Source organism: Onychostoma macrolepis, chromosome 13 (assembly GCF_012432095.1).
Source record: "Onychostoma macrolepis isolate SWU-2019 chromosome 13, ASM1243209v1, whole genome shotgun sequence".
Taxonomy (NCBI): Eukaryota; Metazoa; Chordata; class Actinopteri; order Cypriniformes; family Cyprinidae; genus Onychostoma; species Onychostoma macrolepis.
In genome coordinates this window covers 14,284,938-14,295,435 of record NC_081167.1, presented here as the reverse complement: position 1 = coordinate 14,295,435, position 10,498 = coordinate 14,284,938, and positions in this window count along the sequence as shown.

Below are 10,498 nucleotides of genomic sequence, written 5' to 3'. Positions count from 1 at the left end.
ACAGCTAAAGAAAAATGCCAGTTTCTTTCTGTTTGGCTGGCTTCAATGCAGTTTCTAGGAGTGATGAATGCGTTATTATTCAGCCAGGAAATAAATGTTGAAACACCCACAACAAGGTTATACTCTTGTCAACAAAACCTTCCCTTTATGGTTTCTTCAACTTCTACACTAAGGATTTTCTTAGCAGTCACTGTTGACCTTCATGACAGCTGCATGTTTCAGACTGTAATCATGCTCTGCATCGATTGCCTGACTCTCACAGCAGCAGCATGGACTCTCTCAGTGCATCAGGGTCTCTCGTTCCCCAACACTTCAGGGACTGTTCAAGGCTGTTGAAATAAAATCCTGCTTCTTCTACACCACACAACTGGTGGAAGATATCTTACTGGACTGTGCGGAAACAAAACAAACAAACAAATATCTTTCCTCTTTCCAGAAACAAGTGTCTATTTATATATATCATTTGTTGCTTTTATTTTTAATTGCTTTTATTGATTATTGAGATGATAAATGCTCATCTCTACCACCACTCATTTCTCATTGTGAACCATTGTGTGCTGCTCTTGACCAGCAGGGGGTGAATAAAGATTTGTTGCAGGTCTTTCTCATTTACTGTTTTTTTTCTTCTTCTAGATTATGGAATATGAGCTCATTCATAATGTGCTTAGATGGTTGGGTAGAGCATTTTCATTAATTGAAATGACAATAATTCAGATTATTACCATTTTTTTCTCAGTCACTTTGGCACACTTCTCGAATCATCCTTAACACTGGCAAACTGGTAAGTGCATTTCTTCTTGTTTATATAAACAGCACCACACCATGGATTACTGTAATTTTCTTAAAATCTTTAGTCTCAAAAGTAAGTATTGTCAAATTGGATAGTCAAATTGCTTAGTCATGTTGTCAAATGTACTGTAACTGTGTAGTCTGCTGGTATTTCCTGATGGTTCCTATTTCCTATGGTTTGATACCCAACAAAATGCACAAGGCTGCACTTTTTCTGTATGACATATAAATTTCAACAGTACAAACTTAGACATTACTGTTTATGGGATATTGGTTGCAAGAGACGAGACATGATTCACAAATACGCATTTACAGGTGGTCTGACAACAAATAATACAATGTCCTTGCAATAAAGAAAAGAAACGGACAAGACTCTCTCTAGCACTTTGAATACAGAATATATTCACTGTATAATGTAAAGTGCAAGTTGACTACTCTTTATGAAACATTACGGTATACAGTATTACTGTAAAGTGTACATTGTGTCACGAAACAGAAACTCAAGATCCAATTGCGAGTCTTTATTAGATGACTCTAAAACACAGCCACAGTAGAAGTGCAGATAATCCGGCAGTGCACAGTCTCCAGCTCAGGCAGAGAAATCACTCCGACTAGTCCGTACCCTCCAGGAATCAAATAACAGCAACCAGGCGAAAACAGATTCAGGAACTAGAAGGACTGACAGAGAGCAAGACAGGACATGAGCAACAACGATCCGATAACACACCACAGAAACGCCAGCCAGATATAGGCAGTGCAGACGAGCTAAACCTGTGACCGCTCTGATTACCTCGTCAGGTGCGCGGTAAATAGGCAATGCTGATAAGCACAATGAGCGGACCCACACACACAGACACAGAATGAGCACACGGACCCATGAACCGTGACAGTACCCCCTCCTCTAAGAGCGCCTCCTGTCACTTCCAGAGGAACTTACCTGACGATTGTAATCATCGATAAGAGAATGATCTAATATGTCTCTTGCAGGCACCCAAATCCTCTCCTCTGGACCGTAACCCTCCCAATCCACCAAGTACTAGAATCCACGTCCCCTCCGCCTAGAGTCCAGAATACGATTCACCGAATAAACAGGTTCCCCACCTACAAGTCGCGGTGGTGGAGGAACTGGGGTTTGCGGATTAATGGTAGCATGAAAAATGGGCTTTAATTTGAAACATGAAAAACGGGATGAATCCGGAGGAGGTTTAAGGCTGACTGCCACTGGACTAATGATCTTGGTGACAATAAACGGGCCAATGAATTTAGGAGCAAGTTTATTACAAACGGTACAGAGAGGAATGTTCTTAGATGAAAGCCACACTTTTTGACATAGACGGGAGGCCTTGACCGGTGGCGATCAGCCTTGGCCTTGGTGCACGCCCCCACCTGGAGGAGGGCCTGTCTGGCCCTGCTCAAGGTGCGATGACACCTCTGGACAAATGCGTGGGCAGAGGGAACCGCGACTTCGGATTCCAGACTGGGAAAAATAGGTGGCTGGTACCCTAAACTACACTCAAACGGAGACAGGCCCGTGGCAGACACTGGTAATGAGTTATGTGCGTACTCAACCCATGAGAGCTGCTGGCTCCAAGAGGACGAATTCTGAGAGACCAAACATCACAACATACGTTCTAGATCTTGGTTGGCTCTCTCTGTCTGACCATTACTCAGGGGATGAAACCCAGAAGAAAGACTAACAGTCGCCCCCCACAAATGACAATACTCTCTCCAAAATTTAGAGACAAACTGAGGCCCCCTGTCAGAGACCACGTCCGTCGGGAGGCCATGAACGCGAAAAACATGGTCAATGACAGCAACTGCCATCTCTCTGGCAGAAGGTAATTTAGGCGGAGCAATAAAATGAGTCGCCTTCAAAAACCGGTCCACCACAGTCAAAACCACCGTGTTCTCATCTGAAGGTGGGAGACCTGTAACAAAATCTAGCGAAATGTGGGACCAGGGTCTCGAAGGAACTGAAAGTGGCTGAAGGAGTCCAGCAGGGGGTTGATTGGAAGTCTTAGAAATATCACAAACAGAGCAAGCCAAAACAAAACATTGTATGTCGCGAGCCATAGACGGCCACCAGAACCGTTGTTTAACAAGAAACATAGTACGACTCACCCCAGGATGACAAGCCACCTTTGATCAATGACCCCATCGAATAACATCGGACCGTAAAGTCTCTGGCACAAACAAACAACCTGGTGGGCATCCGGGCAGAGGCGTTACCCCTTGTGAAACCGTGCGGACCTTCGATTCAATGTCCCATGTGACTACAGAAACAAAAATCTTCTGTGGGCTCGGAAGACAGGCGCTCCAAATGGTCAAAAATACGGGACAATGCATCGGGCTTGATGTTTTTGGAGCCCGGCCGATAAGAAATAGAAAAATCGAAATGACCAAAAAATAAAGCCCACCGGGCCTGCCTAGAGTTCAATCTTTTGGCGGACTTGATGTACTCAAGATTCTTATGATCAGTCCAGACGAAAAAAGGAACACCCAAACCTTCTAACCAATGACGCCATTCCTTCAAGGCAAGCTTGACTGCCAGCAGCTCTCTATTACCAATATCTTAGTTACGTTCAGCGGGAGAGAAACGGTGAGAAAAATACGCACAAGGATGTATATTGCCATCCGAGGAAGAATGCTGGGATAGGATGGCACCAATCCCCACCTCTGACGCGTCAACCTCCACCACAAACTGCCGGGAAGGATCAGGGGCGATGAGGATGGAAGCTGAAACGAAGCAGCTTTTCAGTTTGGCAAACGCAGCCTCCGCTGTGCTGGACGACCTGAACGGAGTCTTGGTGGAGGTTAAGGCAGTTAAAGGGGCAGCTAGCTGGCTGAAATTGTGAATAAAACGCCGGTAAAATTGGCAAAGCCCAGAAACCTCTGCAGGGCCTTGCGGGAATCTGGAGTTGGCCAATCTACCACAGCCTGAATCTTGTCCGGATCCATGCGCATCCCCTCGACCGACACGATGTAACCCAAAAAAGGAATAGATTGTGCATGGAAAGCGAATTTCTCTGCCTTGACATAAAGACCATTCTCTAACAGCCTCTGAAGCACCCGCCTGACGTGCTGAACATGCAGACGCTCAAAGGCAGAAGACATCAATGGCCCGATCTCCTTGCCGTAACTCCGCCAGAAAACAAGCCGCCTCTCTGTCTGAAGCCGCCCGATCAAAAACTTTTTTGATCTCTTCCGAGAATGACTGAAACGAAGTGCAGCAGGGAAGCTTCTGCTCCCAAACTGTAGTTCCCCAGAGAGCCGCCCGTCCAGAAAGCAGCGTTATGACAAACAAATCCCTTCACCCATCCTTCCTTCTACTCAGTCTGCTCAAAATGGTCAATAGTAGATTGTAATGTTCTACATTAATGCAAGTGATATTCACAGTCATGTTTGGTATCATTTGAATTGTCTCAGGTCGACTGGTACAATGGTCTCATTCTTATAAGAAGTAAACTAAAAGGTAATACAGATCCTAAGAGTTTAGAGATATTTTGCACACTGTAGAGGGCGGGTCAGTTCCCAGTGCCTTTCATGCAAATTACCCTCTGTCCCAAAAGGCGATAACTCAACTTGATCAATGCAAATTCCAATTGTTAGTTCCCGTCTCCATTTCGGGGGATGTTTATTTTGGTCAGTGTACTCAGGAAAACTTGCAAGAAGATCAGCGCCTTTCTGTAGCCGGAATGAGCCCGTGATATGAAGTGTGCAAACACACTTCATATTATGTATTTTTCTCAAGTCAGGTATGCATCTTACTCTTAGATTCATCTTTGAGTTTTTGATGTCTTGTATTGATTTGATATCTTTGAATTGGCTGTATAATTTGCATAATACATATTTACTTGACTGATAATAAATTGTTACATTTGATTTTATTCTGATTTACTCTGTAATTACGTTGTATCCTTGTTACCGCATTTCCTGCGTCAGGTTAGTAACGGACTAAGATTCAGTTGATATGGAGCATTGGGCACACCAACTGTATCTTTAGAGATCCGGCTAACACTTGGTATTAGTTCAAGTGTACTTAGATTGTAAGGGCTTATATGGAATTTCCGTTTAGGTCAACTGGATGTTGTTCGACCAACCTGAATAGGGTGAGCCTAACCTCTGTTTATTGTTTATTCTAGCTAAGTGTACATGGGAAAACCATGGCATGACCATACCAAAGCTACTATTAGGGAAAGTAATGTTGATCGGCTTATATCTGTAGTAGTGGTCATGACCTCTGACTAGAAATAGTGTTGCTTTATTCAAGTGTGTACAAATCTATGGGGGCTAATTAAAGGTACTTTTAGAATGAGCAAGCATAGGAGCTGCCATCTAAAATATTAGCCAATTACATCTGTCTAATAACCAAGACCAATGAGAATGTGACCGTAAGATACGCTAATGGCCGAAGCGATATCTTTGAGCGACATGAGCACCCAAATGAACGAGTACAATAATAGTAAAGAGTTAACTAGAATGTCATAATAATAATAATTAGAAATTAACAAATAATCTATTGGCATTTCAATCTAAATTAGTGGTCATAATAAAATGGAGTCAGATTTGAATTTAACCTAAATTTAATAACTTTGTGCGCTGAAAAGACCGAACACGCAAGAAACCTTCAGCCACCATTGAATAACCTTCCTTGGGCCAATTGCGTGGACCTTACAACTCCGACCAGTCCGTACCCTCCAGGAATCAAAGAACAGCAACCAGGCAAAAACAGACTCAGGAACTAGAAGGACTGATAGAGAGCAAAACAGGACATGAGCAACAACGATCCGACAACACACCACAGAAACGCCAGCCAGATATAGGCAGTGCAGACGAGCTACAACTGTGACCGCTCTGATTACCTCATCAGGTGTGCGGTAACTAGGCAACTCTGAGAAGCACAATGATTAGAACGAAAGCACACACACAGACACAGAATGAGCACACGGACCCATGAACTGTGACACATTGTTGAATTAGCTGTTCTATGAAATGCTTGAATGACTGAGGAAATGGTTATTCTTCCAACATTCAGCTGCATCTTTCGACTCACCTTGGCCATTTTAAGGTCATGATTAAGAACATGGTCCATAAAAGTCCACTTATTTCATTGGAAACATGTCTATGTTTATGTCTTTTTTGCCTCCCTACCCTTCCATCACACATCCTTACTCTTCTTCTCTCTGACCTTGTTTGTTTTCTTCTTGTTCTTGCATTGTCAGAAACTGTAACAAATTGTAATACCACTCTTTCAAGAATTTATCTTCCAGAATCTGGCAGTAAGTTTTGGCAGATCATTTTAAGTCCATCTCCTATCCTGAAAAGTATGTCTTCCAGAGAAGGACTAAAAATGAACTCCCAAAACTTACTGCCAGATTCTGGAATATAAATTCTTGAAAGAGTGGTACAAGAGGATGTGATGCTGGTCCTTCAAGAGTCACTCTCAATGTTTATCTGTCTAAAAAGCCTATAAAAAAAATTCACAAAACTTCAGCAACTTATACTTAAGTGAGGGTCATTTTTTAGGATTTTTTACTCAAGCAAAGTCTCTGAGAACCTGACACTTTGCATTTCTGGAGACTCTAGGTAGGTTGCAGTTTTAGGAAAATGGTGGCGCTGGAGACTTAAATGGTTCTTGATGGTTTCACACCTAATTCTTCACTTTAATTCTTAATTCTTGTGCAGTTAACGTCTCTTCTTCTCCACCTGTTTTTTTTTTTTTTTTTTTTCTGACTGTGCTGAGTGAGCATTTCGCTGTCTAAAGGTCATGCCTTAACTTTGCAAATTCTAGTATTGCATTAGAAAGGCATCCTTCTCATGGGCATTTAGTAATTTTGACTTTCAGTCTGAGTTAAATCTCTTTTTGGCTCATTTTATGTGTAAAAGAAAACCTGCTTAATAATTCTGCACACCTGAATATAAGGAGTTTTTCGCTTCCAGCCTTCATGGACAATTATAGATCACTTATAAATGATTAAATACAAAATGAATAGTAGTTATCAAGATTGATGTAGTTTGGAATTGGTGAAATGTGCTTGGAAAAAAATGAACAGAATATCAACTTACCTAATAATTATGCATGCACTGTATATACAGTATATTCTTTCCAACTGAGATGAACCTCTGAGCAGAGAACTGGTTGTGATCATTGGTTGCTCTAACGCTTTACATTTCCCTTTATTAGTCAAATTCAAGCTCTACCTGTAGAATTCATTAAAAACTAAATAAATAAATCTAAAAGAAATGTATTGAAAATTTGCTTGACTATTTATGTTAACATTTTGCACTTAATTTAATATAACTTATGCAATGAACTAATGCCTAGATGTTTTGTGGGGCAAGACTACAACCATTATTATATATTTTAATCAACATGATACAAGTAATTGATAACATAGGAAACATCAAAAAAATTGTATATAACTGCATAAACAACCACAGCATTGGCAATTTGTTCAAAACATTGAGAAATTGCTTTTATGATGTGCATAGGTGACTATGATGTGGAGGTCGAACAAGTATTTTTGAGAATTTTAGTTGAGATCTGAGAAATGTAAAAAACATCTAAGAAAAAACAAAATAATATTAGTATATAAATAATACTAGAATAACACTATTTTAATCTTATGATTTCTGTTTAATAATAGTTTATTATTTAGTTAAAAACCACTCATTCTAACATTATTCAACACTGAAGATTCATCTTTATTGAAAAAAATAAAAAAAATGAACTAAATTAAAAGAAAAACTATTTCAATTGGGAAGGGCAATAATGCAGTTTCTCACATACAAGAATGAACAGAAATTTCATTTCTCAATTTTGAAATCGCACATCAAAGTACATCAAGGGGCTGTTATACAGAACCATGAAGTTTCGGTTGTGCTCGTGTTACACCTTGCACAGTTGCAGCTTGCGCATTCTGGCAAAACATGTCTTGCAATATACTGTCTTCTGTAACGAACTCATCAAGTCACATACCTTACATTCTGGAATAATGACAGCATAAATTACCATACATTGTAATTACTGTGCAAAACATAATTTAATATACTTTAGCACTAGTGTACAAAAATATGGTCCAACTCAAATGAAACTTTCACACACCATTTCAACTGAAAATGAACATTAAGAGCTGTAACAGATGGACAGTTCATATATCTGCTGCTATGACCTGCATATGAATTAGTCTGCAGTTTTATAGATCACTTAGCAATGTGGTATAATCTTTGTTGCATGTGTGGAATTTCTGGATATCTACTGTATGCACCAAATGGGCATATACAGAATTTGAAAACAGAAAAAAAAAGGCAATCATGAATGCTCATATTAACAAACATATTTTAATTGGTTTTAAAAATGTCACAAAATAAAAAAGACAGTCTACCAACAGCTCGTATCAAACTGATGCCTCCTAAATGAAATCCCCCTGACGAAGAAGATGTTTCATTTCATCTTTGCCTTGAGTTATGGCTTTCATGGTGTAGACAACCTCTGATGGAGGACAAATACAACATGCTTTAAAGAAGGTCTTAAAATCAAACTACAGGTGGTGGTCTTAAATAAATGCTTGAGGAGAAACAACAGCACGTAAAAAAGTCAATTCAATATAATGCAGCCATTGAGCATTTCTCAGAAATGGGTCTATTAGGACTGATCTATAAAACTCAGCAGGCCACTCATGTGTTTTTATGCCAAGATTTGGGTTGAAACCAGCAGACGCAGGTCAATTATAATGCAGTTTCGTCTTTGTGGGGCTTTTCTATAAATCATTAGAACTATCATGGCGTGGTTCTGCAAAACAATGCCATCAACATGCATGACTGTGTGAATTTGGGGTCAGAAAAACGAAACAAAACAAAACAAAAAAAAACATTGGAAACAAAGAAACAGCTTCACCAAAGATTCATTGTTAATTTTTCTTTCTAACCACATTTGGTTGTTAATTCACAGAAATATTATGTCCCAATTCAAAGGTAGCATACAGTCTCATAGTGACCGCTGCTCCCACCCACCTTCCCAGAAAGCAGCAGATAATTCCATAAGAACAAAAAGAAAAAACCCACAAAAGCTCCTTGTGTTGGCCAAGCTGGCTCTCTGTTATCCTGTACAGGAATCTCCTCAGTCCATCCAGAGAGGTGGTGACGGTCTGTTTGTGTATCTCAGGTGGTGTGCAGTACGATGTGCTCTGTTCCATTAGCTTATCTTTACTTATATCCGAACCCAAATGAAGGAGTGAACGCACTGAGGCACAGAAAACAAAACGCAGATTGCTCCACAAACGGACGGACACATCAAATTCTTCCAATCGATGTCTTGGAGGCAGTGCTTAACTATCAGTTACCTCATGCCTGGATACGATTAGCGTTTAGAAGTTTAGCCCAATTGTAATCCACGTTCCACTGTTTTCAAAGGCAAATGGAGCCATATTCCTTGGCAGGGTAGAGGACAGTGACTGGGATGGTGATAGTAAACACAGCTGCTGCAGGTGCAAAACACAAGATTGTGTGTCGGACAAGCTTAGCTTGACTGGAAATGAGTGAAACAAGTGGAAAAACTCCTTTTTTATAACTTTTTTTTTGAACCACCGAGCATCGAGTCTTTAAGAATGTGGAGCTGATACGTTACAAAAGAAGTTTGTCATTCCCATATTCCTTTTTTGTACTTGGTCACCAGTTTGAATTCATATATTTATATCCATTTATATATATTTATGTATATTTTATACAGTTAAAAACACCATGGAGATGACAGACTATTTGGTTTCTTTTTCTAAGTTTCTCCTTAAATAAATGCATATAAATAAATTCTCTTTTCACATGTTCGAGACTGTCACTCTCCCATGCTTCCATCCACAGCATGTCCTCAAAAATTCAACCTTAGCTTTCAGTGGTATCCCAATGTTGGCAGAGTATTCTGAAGCCCCAAGACACACGGGACATTTGTGGTTAGTCCAGTCAACCCCTTCTCATTGGCCAGGCTTTGTGGCATCTTTGTGCGTGTCTCTGGGGCTCACTAACTGAGTCTCCGTGGGCCCAAAAGAGGCCACTCCCCCTTGTCCTCCCCCATTTGTTAAAAGGATGCACACAGTCTCTTTGGCCCCCTGAGGGACAGAGCTACTGATGTCCTCCTGTTTCCTTTGGGCATGTGCTAGCGCTCTGAGCTGTTCCTGAGCCTCGTCAAGTAGTGAGGCCACTTCCTCCCGTCTACCGGACGCTCGGTTGGAAACCGTTACATTGGACTGTTGATCGACGGCCGAAGCTTCCGCTGTGCTTTCCAGAGGACTAGAACGACTGCTTCCAGCAGTAGGGGCGGTTTGCATACACGAGACCTCATCCTGGTAGGAGTGGACAGAGGGATGATTGGGATAGAGCAAGGACGGTAGGGAGCAGGAGGACTTTGGCTAGGGCCGCCCGACCTGAGGCTCCTAGCGCACCTGTGGTCTAAATGGCTGCTCCAAGATTTTGAGGATTGTGAGGCTTGCATATTGTAAAAGGAATCCTGATGTAGGTCGTTACCCGGGCCGGAGAGGTTCCTGTAAAGAAAGAGGAAAATATGACAGACTGAACTAGAAGGACTGATAGAGAGCAAAACAGGACATGAGCAACAACGATCCGACAACACACCACAGAAACGCCAGCCAGATATAGGCAGTGCAGACGAGCTACAACTGTGACCGCTCTGATTACCTCATCAGGTGTGCGGTAACTA